The sequence below is a fragment of the Oncorhynchus gorbuscha genome, linkage group LG03, assembly GCF_021184085.1.
Source record: "Oncorhynchus gorbuscha isolate QuinsamMale2020 ecotype Even-year linkage group LG03, OgorEven_v1.0, whole genome shotgun sequence".
Taxonomy (NCBI): domain Eukaryota; kingdom Metazoa; phylum Chordata; class Actinopteri; order Salmoniformes; family Salmonidae; genus Oncorhynchus; species Oncorhynchus gorbuscha.
The window spans coordinates 73,618,373-73,634,471 of NC_060175.1; the positions used below are offsets into that span (position 1 = coordinate 73,618,373).

Below are 16,099 nucleotides of genomic sequence, written 5' to 3' on the forward strand. Positions count from 1 at the left end.
GCTGTCAAATAATCAATCCAATTAAAGATGCATGTACACAAAGATCATACTGCATATCAGAATCAAAGTACCATACGTCTTAACAAAAACATACTACAAATGAATCTAATACAAAGGCTAAAGCAGAATGGTATGGCTGTGGAAGTGGAAGTCTAGGCTTGTTCCTACATGGGGCCTTGTCTGTGCAGCGTTGTTTATCTCCCAATCAATAACATGAAAGACGATGAGAAGACACGTTCTGAAGCCAAGAACAAGCTTCTATTAGTTATACAAGACAGTTGACACCTCAGGTTGGCATGTGTGTTCCCATATTTTGACTTGCGTCAGCTTTGTCCGAGCAACCGCCAATCTCCAGTGAAGACATTCAGGGAGAGAATACAAAGTGGAAAGACGAGATGAAAAGATTAGTCACCTCCCGTCAATATTGAACTTCAGCTCTTTTGACGGCATCATGTTCGGCACAGCTATTTTGGTTTGATTTAGTTTTGAGGGGAAGTGTTTCTCTGTTACTTTGTGCTACTAAGTTAATACTAAGTGAGATTGTCACCATTGGTAAAACAGTTACCAGGATTGTGGGTTCGACTCCCGAGGCAACCTATGTATGCATACACGTATGCATGGATAAAAGAATCTGGTAAATGGCAATTCCCCAATTAAATACTTGACTTCCTAGGACACATAGAATAAACAGCAGTCTCTAACTACCTCATGAGAGTCGATTGCATTTTAAAGCAAGTCCTATTTACAACTTTTTAAACCACATTGTAGCTTTTAAACTACATGCCATTCAAAATATTTCACCTGAGAGATACACTGAACAACAATATAAGTGCAACATGCAACAATTTCTAAGCTTTTACTAAGTTACAGTTCATATAAGGGAATCAGTCAATTGAAATGAATTAATTAAGCCATAATCTATGGATTTCACTTGACTGGGAACACAGATATGCATCTGTTGGTCACAGATGTGGATCAGAAAACCAGCCAGTATCTGGTGTGACCACCATTTACCTCATGCAACGTGACACATCTCCTTCGCATAGAGTTCATCGGGCTGTTCATTGTTGCGTGTTGAATGTTGTCCCACTCCTTTTCAATGGCTGTGCGAAGTTGCTGGATATTGCTGTCAATCCAGAGCATCCCAAACATGTTGAGACATTTTCAGCTTCCAGGAAATGTATACAGATCCTTGCGACATTGGGCCGTGCATTATCATGCTGAAACTTGAGGTGATGGCGGTGGATGAATGGCACGACATAGGGCCTCAGGATCTCGTCACGGTTTCTCTGTGCATTCAAATTACCATAGATAAAATGCAATAGTGTTCATTGTATGTAGCTTATGCCTACCCATACCATAACCCCACCGCCACAATGCTGCACTCTCTTCACAACGTTGACATCAGCAAACTGCTCACTCACACAATGCCATACACGTGGTCTGCGGTTGTGAGGCCAGTTGGACGAACTGCCAAATTCTCTAAAGTTCCAAAACTTGAGACATCTGTGGCATTGTGTTGTGTAAAAAAACTGCACATTTTAGAGTAGCCTTTAATTGAACCCTAGCACAAGGTGCACCTGTGTAATGATCATGCCGTTTAATCAGCTTCTTGATATGCCACACCTGTCAGGTTGGTGGATTATCTTGGCAAATGAGAAATGCTTACTAACAAGGATGTAAACAAATTTGTGCACAAACGTTTTGAGCTTTTTCTTCTGGAACATTTCTGGGATCTTTTATTTCAGCTCATGAAACATGGGACCAACATTGCATGTTGTGTTTATATTTTGGTTCAGTGTGGATGAGGTATATCATTAAATTGTCAAAGAAGAACTAGACCTTTTTTGTTGTTGATTGTTTTTACATCATTTCCTGTGTTCTATATTCTGTCTGTCATGTCTGGTTGGAGATAGACACTTCTTAATACAGGGCATACCACCCCACAGATGGTAGCACAGCTCTATGTTGGCTGAGATGAGAGCAGTCATGTTTGTGTGTGTATCAATGTGTGCATGTGGGCGTACTGTATGTAATATATTTGGATGTGTGTATCTGCATCCGTGTGTGTATGACTCCCGTCTCTGTCAGTGTGACACCGGAGCTTTGATAACACACACATCATCTCTCTAACCTCGCCCTTTCCCCCCATGTCCCCCCTCGCCACCCCCTCTTCCCTCTCCCGCTCTCTCTCTTCTCAACCCATCCTCTTCATACAATATGTCATCCCACACGTCCATCCAAGCTGCTGGAGGCGTTATCCAATTTGTCTCCTGCTTCAGAGGGTCGGGCTCATGCCCACCGCTTTGAGGCCTCCCTCTCCTCCTCTTGTGGTGCCCCGTGCCCATCCCACCCGTCTTACCCTGTCACATGGCTCTGAGCAGGGCCAGTCTGTGCCAGCGGGCTGCCGTGGCACCTGATTGCAGAGCCCTGCTGCCACCCAGCCCTGCCCAATCTGCATCTCTGTGCCACCCGCCGCCAGCTGGCCCACCAGCCTGCCCATGTCACTGATGGATAGGCAACCGTGATCCACACACACATTCACAGCCGGAGCGGACGGTTTAAACGTAACACATGGAGGAAGTGTGCATATTTGGTACAGCAGAAAGAGCAATAGGATGTCTATGTATGTGTGTGTATGTCTTGGAAGACAACCATAGCGTCAGTTCCGACCAAGCGGCAGATGGTAACTGACATTGACCCATCCACATTGGTATAACAGAACACCACTCCGACAGTCTTCTTACCTGATCAGACAAACACCCTCAAAATCTTGCTTTTCTATTGTCTGCACATCCATTATCTCACTGCTGAAGCCTACAGTATCTACCGAGGAACAGAATTAGAGTGTAGAAGCTCCACAAACAAAAACAGAAAGACATGCTGTCCTCCCTTGTTATTGGTAAAGGTGAGAGTTTAGAATTTCTTTGTGGTATGATCTTGGACCCTCTTAATCTTCTCACTTGCCATTATTCATGATTCATTCAGGATGATCTGTAATCATGGTAGCATCCACATTAATATATTCTATTCTTATTTACAATCAAAGAAACAAAATACATTATTTACTATTCATTTCTATTGGGCCAAAAATATATCTGAAACACAATCAAAACCAACTGGAAAAGAATCCAACAGGTTTGTCACAAGCTTGACATAGTCATTGTGTGCTAGGAATATGGGACCAAATACTACCAAATACTTGACTATTTTATTTATAAGAATCTTTAGTGGTGTCAATAATTTTGACAATAATAAAATATATTCCTTGTTAAACAAATCCTCTTTCTCTGAGAAATTGTATTGGTATAAATAATGCAATTCCCAAAATGTGAGCATACAATGTAGCTCAGAATTTGAATGATTTATTTTATACATAATTGCTCATCATTATCAATGGTGTCACTAATTTCACGTACTGGTCCGTAATGGCATTTTTGGCTTGACCCCTGTCTTGTTCATGAGCCGTGCTCCTTAGACAGAGTTTAATTTAGGATCCTAGTCAGGGGGTACATGTGTAACCCAAGAAGTTGGGGTATTTTGGGCCGAGGAAGGCGAATGGAATTACTGCACCGCAATCAAGACGATACAATCGCCACATGAAATTTCTCCAGTTATAGTTCAGCTTACTGTTTCAGTTAGACAATTTTTTATATTTATCCTTTTCTGTCTAGCCAATTCAAACATTTGTAAAATACAGCGATACAGTTTAAATTTGAATATGTATGACAGTGAATCTTGTTCATGAAACCATCTCCCACACTTTTTTCATTCCAAATCTTCGCCTCTTCTCTCTCTGTGCCTAATGCCTTGTCTGGAATGTTGCCCTTACGTCACCGTTCCGATGGTGTTGAGTCTAGCATGTGTGTGTGTGTGTGTGTGTGATTTCTGCTTAAGTTTGTGGACCTTCTATCTTCCCCTGTTATTGGTAATGGTGAGAGGTTAGCATGTCGTAGGCGGATGATATTTGACCCTCTGTCACTTTCTCAGGATTATCCGTAATCATAGTAACAGCCACATTCATGTCTTATATATAATAAATGTGCTAATGCTAAACTTTATGAGTACTTTATTTATAAGAATCTCCAGGGGTGTCGATAATTTTGACCCTTACCTTTTTGAGAGAGAAAAATATTACTAGACAAAAATCTCAAAACAAAATCTCTTTCTCTGAGTATAATAATAATAATAATATATGCCATTTAGCAGACGCTTTTATCAAAAGCGACTTACAGTCATGTGTGCATACATTCTACGTATGGGTGGTCCCGGGAATCGAACCCACTACCCTGGCGTTACAAGCGCCATGCTCTACCAACTGAGCTACAGAAGGACCATATTGTATTAGTATAAAATAATATAACCACATTTTTAAAGAATACAATATACAGTTGAAGTCGGAAGTTTACATACACCTTAGCCAAATACATTTAAACTCAGTTTTTCACAATTCCTGCCATTTAACCCTAGTAAAAATTCCCTGTCTTAGGTCAGTTAGGATCACCACTTTATTTTAAGAATAAGGATTGAGGTCAGGGCTTTGTGATGGCCACTCCAATACCTTGACATTGTTGTCCTTAAGCCATTTTGCCACAACTTTGGAAGTATGCTTGGGATCATTGTCCATTTGGAAGACCCACTTGCGACCAAGCTTTAACTTCCGGACTGATGTCTGAAATGTTGCTTCAATATATTCACATAATTTTCCTTCCTCATGATGCCATCTATTTTGGGAAGTGCACCAGTCCCTCCTGCAGCAAAGCACCCCCACAACATGATGCTGCCACTCCCGTGCTTCATGGTTGGGATAGTGTTCTTCGGCCTTGTAAGCCCCCCCTTTTCCTCCAAACACAACAATGGTCATTATGGCCAAACATCTTCTTCCTTGCTGAGCAATCTTTCAGGTTATGTCGATATAGGACTCTTTTTTACTGTGGATATAGATATAGATACTTTTGTACCTATTTCCTCCAGCATCTTCACAGGGTCCTTTGCTGTTGTTCTGGGGTTGATTTGTACTTTTCGCACCAAAGTATGTTCATCTCAGAATGTGTCTCCTTCCTGAGCGGTATGACTGCTGCATGGTTCATTGGTGTTTATACTTGCGTACTATTGTTTGTACAAATGAGTGTGGTACATTCAGGCATTTGGAAATTGCTCCCAAGGATGAACCAGACTTGTGGAGGTCTACAATTTTTTTTCTGAAGCCTTGGCTGATTTCTTTTGATTTTCCAATGATGTCAAGCAAAGAGGCACTGAGTTTGAAGGTAGGCCTTGAAATACATCCACATGTACACCTCCAATTGACTCAAATTATGTCAATTCGCCTATCAGAAGCTTCTAAAGCCATGACATAATTTTCTGGAATTTTCCAAGCTATTTAAAGGCACAGTCAATTTAGTGTATGTAAACGTCTGACCCACTGGAATTGTGATACAGTGAATTATAAGTGAAATAATCTGTCTGTAAACAATTGTTGGAAAGAATGACTTGTGTCATGCACAAAGTAGATGTCCTAACCAACTTGCCAAAGCTATAGTTTGTTAACAAGACATTTGTGGATTGGTTGAAAAACGAGTTTTAATAACTCCAACCTAAGTGTATGTAAACCTCTGACTTCAACTGTAGATCAATATTTTATTTTGTACAGTCATTATTAATCATCTTTATCAAGGGTGTCAATAATTTCAACCCCAGTATACTTCATAATAAACTGGACCGAATGTGGGAAAAACACACTGGCTTCATTCTTAGTCACCATACAGTGACATTAAAGTAATCAAAATTGCTCACTAAACACACACACACACACACACACACACACACACACACACACACACACACACACACACACACACACACACACACACACACACACACACACACACACACACACACACACACACACACACACACACACACACACACACACACACACACACACACACACACACACACTGATGCCCTCTAGACTGTACAGCTCAGACTAGCAAATGTCCTGTTCCACCCAGAGACCTCAGTGAGCAGAAGGACATAGACAGAAATCACATCCGTTAAGCAACTGCCCCAGAAATAAGAATGGAACAGAGGAAAATGCCATTTCATCATCGGCCCGCTGCCACAGGAGATCTTCTCCCTGCACCTCATCTTGAATAATTGCTGTGGTGACAATATCCCCAGCCCTGCAGCAGACACACACACCATCAGCTCACATCATTCCCAAAACACTGGGGGGTTGGCTGCCACACGCTTCTCTATATCTCCCATCTCAGCCCATTATTTCAGTAATGCCCATTCTCTTGGCTATGAGTAGCTTCTTTAGGAGAGTCTTATGGTGCAGAAGCAATAGCATTCAATTGGTGCTGTCCTGATATAGCCCTAAATAACATCCTGTCCTCTTTCCTTGTCCCCTTTCCTTGTCTCTTAAAGCTGTTTCAAGCCCTTTTAGATTGGTGATCATGAAGTTAGTAAAGACTAGGAGGGTAATTGAAGATTTTTGGCCAGGCCATTAGCCTCCATTTAAAGATGTTTGCTATCTAAGAATTAATGTAGAAGCTTATTGTTTTAATCAGAGCAATTCTTCACAATGAATTAATCCTTTCGTCAAATGAATCAGGGTTTTAATGACTTGTTGCCAGTCGTTTAGCCGAGGATACAGTTGGGAAAAACATGGTCCGTTGAGTGATAGCATAGCCTAACAGTGCCATCCTCCTTCAAGTTACTTTCTCCAGGAAATAAACGGACTTTTCACTTAGTGAGGGAATTTGCACTCACATTTCTTGTCATAGAATTGTTTTAGAACAGGGCGTTCCTCTCCTCTCTCCCCCCCGCTAGGCAGTTGCCGTTAATGGCAGCGGAATATGTGCAACAACATCACTGATTACCGAGCACAGGCGGACTGCGCAAAGGCCATCTGTCCCGGACTAGGAGAAAGCCATCAGTGATCAGCTGTTACATCCGACAGCTGAAGGACAGAGGGCCAATCGACACACTGGAGACCTCTGGGCCTCATTAACGTAAATAATATGTTAATATAACCAACTCAAAACATCTGAGACCTGGAGGACCTTTACTCACTGAAGCCCCTCAAATACCGTCTCTGAATACACTGTAACAAACCCACAACACATGTCAGAGAAGGGTGGGCAGGTGTGTGTGTGTGTGTGTGTGTGTGTGTGTGTGTGTGTGTGTGTGTGTGTGTGTGTGTGTGTGTGTGTGTGTGTGTGTGTGTGTGTGTGTGTGTGTGTGTGTGTGTGTGTGTGTGTGTGTGCGCGTGTGCGTGTGCGTGCGTGCGTGCGTGTGTGTGTGTGATCGCCCCGCTGTGATTGGTTGTCTAATGAACCCACTGCAGGTGTTCCGTGGCCTTCTGGTGATTGGGCACTTTCTCCAGTCCTACTCAATAATCCATGGATTAGGGATGCGGAGAATTACTGGATGTGTCACACAGAGCAATGTACACACTCCATAACCAAGCATTTGCTTCACATACACCCATACACAAGCTTACCTTAAAATGTAAATGAAGATTCTCATGCAAGTAAGTAATAAAAAAACATAATCAACATATATTTTCTAATGCTTTTTATCCTACTATTTTGGACCGTTCCATTGAAACACAGTTTCCGATAGGAAATCATTTCCATTATGATGCTGACTGAATTACAACTCTCCTGATGTTGACTGCATTATAACTCTCCTGATGCTGACTGAATTAACATATGTTAATTCAGTCAACATCAGGAGAGTTGTAATTCAGTCAGCATCAGGAGAGTTATAATTCAGTCAGCATCAGGAGAGTTATAATGCAGTCAGCATCAGGAGAGTTATAATTCAGTCAGCATCAGGAGAGTTATAATTCAGTCAGCATCAGGAGAGTTATAATGCAGTCAACATCAGGAGAGTTGTAATTCAGTCAGCATCAGTAGAGTTATAATTCAGTCAGCATCATGAGAGTTATAATTCAGTCAGCATCAGGAGAGTTATAATGCAGTCAGCATCAGGATAGTTATAATTCAGTCAGAATCAGGAGAGTTATAATTCAGTCAGTATCAGGAGTTATAATTCAGTCAGCATCATGAGAGTTATAATGCAGTCAGCATCAGGGGAGTTATAATTCAGTCAGCATCAGGGGAGTTATAATTCAGTCAGCATCAGGAGTGTTATAATGCAGTCAGCATCAGGAGAGTTATAATTCAATCAACATCAGGAGTGTTATAATGCAGTCAGCATCAGGAGAGTTATAATTCAGTCAACATCAGGAGAGTTATAATTCAGTCAGCATCAGGAGAGTTATAATGCAGTCAGCATCAGGAGAGTTATAATTCAGTCAACATCAGGAGAGTTATATTTCAGTCAACATCAGGAGAGTTATAATTCAGTCAGCATCAGGAGAGTTATAATGCAGTCAGCATCAGGAGAGTTATAATTCAGTCAACATCAGGAGAGTTGTAATTCAGTCAGCATCAGGAGAGTTATAATGCAGTCAGCATCAGGAGAGTTATAATTCAGTCAACATCAGGAGAGTTATAATTCAGTCAACATCAGGAGAGTTATAATGCAGTCAGCATCAGGAGAGTTATAATTCAGTCAACATCAGGAGAGTTATAATGCAGTCAGCATCAGGAGAGTTATAATGCAGTCAGCATCAGGAGAGTTATAATTCAGTCAACATCAGGAGAGTTATAATTCAGTCAACATCAGGAGAGTTATAATGCAGTCAGCATCAGGAGAGTTATAATGCAGTCAACATCAGGAGAGTTATAATGCAGTCAGCATCAGGAGAGTTATAATTCAGTCAACATCAGGAGAGTTATAATGCAGTCAGCATCAGGAGAGTTATAATGCAGTCAGCATCAGGAGTTATAATTCAGTCAGCATCATGAGAGTTATAATGCAGTCAGCATCAGGAGAGTTATAATTCAGTCAGCATCAGGGGAGTTATAATTCAGTCAGCATCAGGAGTGTTATAATGCAGTCAGCATCAGGAGAGTTATAATTCAATCAACATCAGGAGTGTTATAATGCAGTCAGCATCAGGAGAGTTATAATTCAGTCAACATCAGGAGAGTTATAATTCAGTCAGCATCAGGAGAGTTATAATGCAGTCAGCATCAGGAGAGTTATAATTCAGTCAACATCAGGAGAGTTATAATTCAGTCAACATCAGGAGAGTTATAATGCAGTCAGCATCAGGAGAGTTATAAATCAACATCAGGAGAGTTATAAGTCAACATCAGGAGAGTTATAATTCAGTCAACATCAGGAGAGTTATAATTCAGTCAACATCAGGAGAGTTATAAGTCAACATCAGAGAGTTATAATTCAGTCACATCAGGAGAGTTATAATGCAGTCAGCATCAGGAGAGTTATAAGCATCAGGAGAGTTATAATTCAGTCAACATCAGGAGAGTTATAATGCAGTCAGCATCAGGAGAGTTATAATTCAGTCAACATCAGGAGAGTTATAATTCAGTCAGCATCAGGAGAGTCAGCATCAGGAGAGTTATAATGCAGTCAACATCAGGAGAGTTATAATGCAGTCAGCATCAGGAGAGTTATAATTCAGTCAACATCAGGAGAGTTATAATGCAGTCAGCATCAGGAGAGTTATAATGCAGTCAGCATCAGGAGAGTTATAATTCAGTCACCATCAGGAGAGTTATAATTCAGTCAACATCAGGAGAGTTATAATGCAGTCAGCACCAGGAGAGTTATAATTCAGTCAACATCAGGAGAGTTATAATTCAGTCAGCATCAGGAGAGTTATAATTCAGTCAACATCAGGAGAGTTATAATTCAATCAACATCAGTAGAGTTATAACGCAGTCAGCATCAGGAGAGTTATAATGCAGTCAGCATCAGGAGTGTTATAATGCAGTCAGCATCAGGAGAGATATAATTCAGTCAGCATCAGGAGCGTTATAATTCAGTCAACATCAGGAGAGTTATAATTCAGTCAGCATCAGGAGAGTTATAATTCAGTCAGCATCAGGAGAGTTATAATGCAGTCAGCATCAGGAGAGTTATAATGCAGTCAGCTTCAGGAGAGTTATAATTCTGTCAACATCAGGAGAGTTATAACGCAGTAGCTATCAGACATTTACAGCTCTTGCATTTTCAATGGAGCTGTTGAGGGCTATTTTTTGTGAGCCTCCATCTGGTTTATACCAGTTTAAAGTAAATGGCTATAAAACGCACCATAAAATGTTGAAACCTAAAGAGGACAATATAAATGTCCTGTGCAAGTCACAAGTCACAGTCATTAAATTCATCAGCAACTATTTAGCCAAAACCATCCAAACTTCATAAATACCGGAACTAATTTGAGTCTGTGCTTTTTGAACAGAAGGAGCTTCTTCAATATACAGTAGGTAGTACAATAAAATATACAAATGGCAGCTACATCATTGCTTACATGCAGCTCCGGAAACGTTGGAGCCAATCAAGCACAAAGATTGTCAGCAGACTCCCCTAGAGTAGTGGAATTGAACATCCTCTTACATATTGACAATGCTGGACTATTAACAATAAATAATCAAATATATATCATGCTTTATCATACTCTCAAAGTTAAGATGGGCGTCATGGCCAAACCTGTGCCTGGTATCAACTGTGGCATTCTGCACCTAACTCTGATAAGACTGTGATAAAGCCACGCTCGTTCCAAAGGCCATAGGGCAGTTTAGTTAAATGCCAGATAGGCTGGCCAAATTTTAGTCCAGTGGGCCGGTCTAAATTGGGGTTTTTACAAGAAAGTATTATTATCTGGCTAATAATAGTGGCCTCTAGAAAGAAAAAAAATGGGCCAGTGTTGGGGCCTCAAGGGAAGGAATGGGCCAGTGTTGGGGCCTCAAGGGAAGGAACGGGCCAGTGTTGGGGTCTCAAGGGAAAGAACGGGCCAGTGTTGGGGCCTCAAGGGAAGGAATGGGCCAGTGTTGGGGCCTCAAGGGAAGGAATGGGCCAGTGTTGGGGCCTCAAGGGAAGGAATGGACCAGTGTTGGGGCCTCAAGGGAAGGAATGGGCCAGTGTTGGAGCCTCAAGGGAAGGAATGGACCAGTGTTGGGGCCTCAAGGGAAGGAATGGGCCAGTGTTGGGGTCTCAAGGGAAGGAATGGGCCAGTGTTGGGGTCTCAAGGGAAGGAATGGGCCAGTGTTGGGGTCTCAAGGGAAGGAATGGGCCAGTGTTGGGGTCTCAAGGGAAGGAATTGGCCAGTGTTGGGGTCTCAAGGGAAGGAATGGGCCAGTGTTGGGGTCTCAAGGGAAGGAATGGGCCAGTGTTGGGGCCTCAAGGGAAGGAATTGGCCAGGGAAGGAATGGGCCAGTGTTGGGGTCTCAAGGGAAGGAATGGGCCAGTGTTGGGGTCTCAAGGGAAGGAATGGGCCAGTGTTGGGGTCTCAAGGGAAGGAATAGGCCAGTGTTGGGGTCTCAAGGGAAGGAATGGGCCAGTGTTGGGGTCTCAAGGGAAGGAATAGGCCAGTGTTGGGGTCTCAAGGGAAGGAATGGGCCAGTGTGTTCGAAATGCCTTGGCCGATTTCTGGTCCCAGTTCATCCCGGCCTCATTCTCTTTGCTGCAGTCAATACCTATGTGGAAAATGCTGTGCGTACTACAGTGCTGAACTGACGAGCACCTGTTTTCCCAGCGCCAGTTAAACATTAAAGGTCAACTAATGATGAGGTCCTAAAAATGTGTAAAAATAACATGTTTCCTGATTTTAAATACATGTCTATAATTTACCAGTGTAAAAGACATGGATACGGATTTGAACTGTACAGTTACAAAACCGTAGCATATTATGTAACTGTATTAAGTACTGAACGAGTAAAATCATTAAACACCATTTAAAGTACATTAGAGAATCTGAGTTTACGGTTGTAATAATGTTTTAAAAATACTTTCCAGACATCACTGTTGCCAGTTAATGTGTGTCTCTAACTCATTCGATGCAAACACAGTCCCCTCAATAGGAAATACTGCTGACATTTAAAACAGCCATGACAAAAGTCATTTCAAAAATTGCATTTGCAATTGAAGAGGATTCCAGAGCGGTGGAGAAAAACTATCTGACGTTTTGAAAGAGGCAGGATTTAAAAGCCTCATCCCAAATGACTTTTTCGATGGGGATGCTTCCTTGTCTGGAATGTGTTAAAATATATTTCAAGATAACGAGCGCCAGCGTATAAAGATATGTAGTTACAATGTATTCCATTGAGTATATACTGTTTATTATAATCTGGGTAGTTCAAGCCCTGAATACTGATTGGCTGAAAGCCATGGTAGATCAGACCGTATACTGTACCATGAGTAAATGTATTTTTACTGTTTTAATTATAACCAGTTTATATTAGCAATACGGCTCCTCTGGGGTTTGTGGTATATGGCCAGCTAACGGCTGTATCCAAGCACTCCACGTTGCATCGTCCTATAAACAGCTCTTAGCCGTAGTATATTGGCCATATACCACACCCCCCTCCGTGTCTTATTGCTTAATTATACACGTATAGAGGGATCGCAGATGCTATTACTTCTAAATGTGTACACAGGTGCACAAAATATCAAAATAGACATCTCCACTCTTCTCCACAATGTTTATGCTGTGGACTCTCCAGGATGTGTTGCTTTTCACAGAATGAAGCCCTGCTGTGAATAGCGGTGCTCTGTACTCGCATAGAAATCACACTTACTCAGAGAGCAACATAATCTCAGTGAAACAGCATGTTAGCCAACGCTACTGGACACCAATACTGGTGTGTGCGTGTGTGTACATGTGTGTGTGTGTGCGTGTGCGTGCATGTGTGTGCATGCTTATGTGTGCATGTGTGTGTGCATGCATATGTGTGCGTGCGTGTGTGTGTGCATGCGTATGTGTGCGTGTGTGCATGCGTATGTGTGCGTGTGTGCATGCATATGTGTGCTTTAGAGTATGAAAGGTAAGAAGACGTCAAACAAGCTGCACAGTCAGTCAAGCAACAACCAATTAAAACCTCTTTCAACCAATCACCCTTCTCCCTCTGATGTATCTGTCAGGTTAATTACAGTATAGCAGCTAATGCTAACACCGTTAGCAATTACAATGACTTTTTTCACTAAATTTCCTATAGCCTGTTGTTGCCTACACTTCATGTTTCACTAAGCACAGCGGGGCCAGCTATCATTAGAATCATGTTAAATAACCAATGAACAATGAAAAGAAAGCCTTTTCGTGAGCAGAATAGCAGCTCTATAGTATTAGCATTAGCATCCACCATTGATCCTCTACAGAGACACCCACTCCTCTACACTAAATGATTTAATAGGCCGGATTCTGCTTTGATCACCTTCTAGGAAGATGAAAATGTCTTTGTACTGTTTCTTTATTTATCTTCAAGATATGCTCTACTCCGTTCCTCAAGATGACTAATTGCCGTGGCAACATGTACAAGTATTTAATGAGTTCCGATTCACATTAAGAAATAGTTGGCAAGATATTTTTTCAAAGCAGGCTGGCTATGAATCACAAGGAAGTCCATCGTCACAGCCTATCAGAGCAAAGGCTCGAACAACACTGAGATGGTGTCATACGGTCGAGTGAATATTTATTCAGTCCGCATTTATTCGGGGGGTTTGGTCAAAAATACCATGCTTAAAAAACGCTTGAAAAGCTACAATCAAGGCAGACATACACCGAAGTTCTGAGAAACGTTTCTGAAAGAAAATTTGACAAGAAGTTTAGGTACAATCATGTGTGCGGGAGTTCTATATATTTTTGTTTTATTGTACCCCAGAGAACCTCCAGCAGGTTTTTCAGAGAGCAGGCGAGGCAGAGTATAGTGAACCAGGGCAAGGTGCCCGTGAATGCCCTTCCAGCTACTAAGCAGCCAGGTAGCCGACCCGAATTAGTCCAATGAGGTCTTGAGGGAGGCAACCCCCCCCCCCCCCGGGGTGTGTGAGTGAGTGAGTGAGTGAGTGAGTGAGTGAGTGAGTGAGTGAGTGAGTGAGTGAGTGTGTGTGTGTGTGTGTGTGTGTGTGTGTGTGTGTGCATATACATGTGTCTGCATCCGTGCACATGTTTGTGCATATATACATACAGAACACATATTAGGTTGGGTTGGCGCTCCCCCTTGGGTTGTGCCGTGGCGGAGAACTTTGTGGGCTATACTCGGCCTTGTCTCAGGATGGTATGTTGGTGGTTGAAGTTATCCCTCTAGTGGTGTGGGGGCTGAGCTCTGGCAAAGTGGGCGGGGTTATATACTGCCCGTTTGGCCCTGTCCAGGGGTATCATCAGATGGGGCCACAATGTCACCTGACACCTCCTGTCTCAGCCTCCAGTATTTATGCTGCAGTAGTTTATGTGTCAGGGGGCTAGGGTCGGTCTTTTATATCTGGAGTATTTCTCCTGTCTTATCCGGTGTCCTGTGTGAATTTAAGTATGCTCTCTCTAATTCTCTCTTTCTTTCATTCTCTCTCTCAGTGGACCTGAGCCCTAGGACCATGCCTCAGGACTACCTGGCATGATGACTCCTTGCTGTCCCCAGTCCACCTGGCCGTGCTGCTGCTCCAGTTTCAACTGTTCTGCCTGCGGCTATGGAACCCTGACCTGTTCACCGGACGTGCTACCTGTCCCAGACCTGCTGTTTTCAACACTCTAGAGACAGCAGGAGCGGTAGAGATTCTCTCAATGATCGGCTATGAAAAGCCAACTGACATTTACTCCTGGGGTGCTGACTTGTTGCACCCTCGACAACTACTGTGATTATTATTATTTGACCGTGCTGGTCATTTATGAACATTTGAACATCTTGGCCATGTTCTGTTATAATCTCCACCCGGCACAGCCAGAAGAGGACTGGCCACCCCTCATAGCCTGGTTTTGGAGTTTTTCAGAGCAACCATGCTTCTACACCTGCATTGCTTGCTGTTTGGTGTTTTAGGTTGGGTTTCTGTACATCACTTTGATACATCAGCTGATGTAAGAAGGGCTATATAAATACATTTGATTTGATTAAGTCCTTATGATTCCAGGTTCATTATATGTATCACTACACTCACCGTTGTTCGGCATAGAATATCCACATTTGTATGATACTGTATGTGTATGGAATTGGAGGACCCATGCAAAGGTGGCAGTGTGCAGTAGTGAATCCCCAGGCGCTAGCCGGCTAGCAGGGTTGTCACAGTGAACCAACAGTCTCCCCGACACACTTCCTTCCCCACTGCGATAACTAGTGATGAATTAATCCCCTGGCATTGTTCTTTTTACACAACTCACCAACCAATGTTCATAACTCAGGCTGGGAAGAGAGGATTATAGGAAGAATGGAGGAGAACAAGAGAGGGCAAGGGAAGAGTTTAAGATACAGAGACACCAGTCCATGTACACAATACTATCGCCCCCTTCAACAGTAATACTCAATCAAATGAACTAAAACCATTTAATTGTCCTGCACATGGAGACATTTTTAACTGCTATACAAGATTTTAACAGGAATTCCGAAAGGTATTGTTTAATTGTGATTAAAATCCCCAGTAATCATATTTCTGTTTAATAAATGAGCATGCTTGTGGTCTCTCAGCTGAGCAGTGAAGAGACATTCCCATTCAAGTCAATTGGAGTCCATTTCTATGGCGAGGCCTCTATGAGGGAGGGTGACATCACCATTTCAACTCGCCCGGCGGAATGCTTGTTGTCACTTTCAGAGGCACCTTTCTCCCACTCTCTCACACACACACACACACACACACACACACACACACACACACACACACACACACACACACACACACACACACACACACACACACACACACACACACACACACACACACACACACACACACACACACACATGTATTCCTCTCCCTCCCACACACACAGATCCACCTCACACACACACGAGCTGGCAGAAATAACTGAATAACAAAGTGGCAGCAGAGTCCATTCAAAACAATGCTGACACATGACCAAAGCATTCCAGGCTGGCGCAGAGGAGTCTGTGTCAACGGGTGTGTGCCTCGCCACTGCCAGAGTGTACACACGCGCACACACACACACACCACCCACACACGGTGAGTAAACTTTGATCAAAACTTCAGGCAATGAAAAATAAAGACTTGTTCCATTGAA

At 42.5% G+C, this 16,099-nt stretch overlaps 1 protein-coding gene across 2 annotated transcripts in view; it reads right to left on the reverse strand.

Moving 5' to 3' along the window:
* Positions 1 to 16,099, reverse strand: part of LOC124031876 (kazrin-A-like) — a 211,314-nt gene that overhangs the window by 193,856 nt on the left and 1,359 nt on the right. The window lies entirely within an intron of this gene.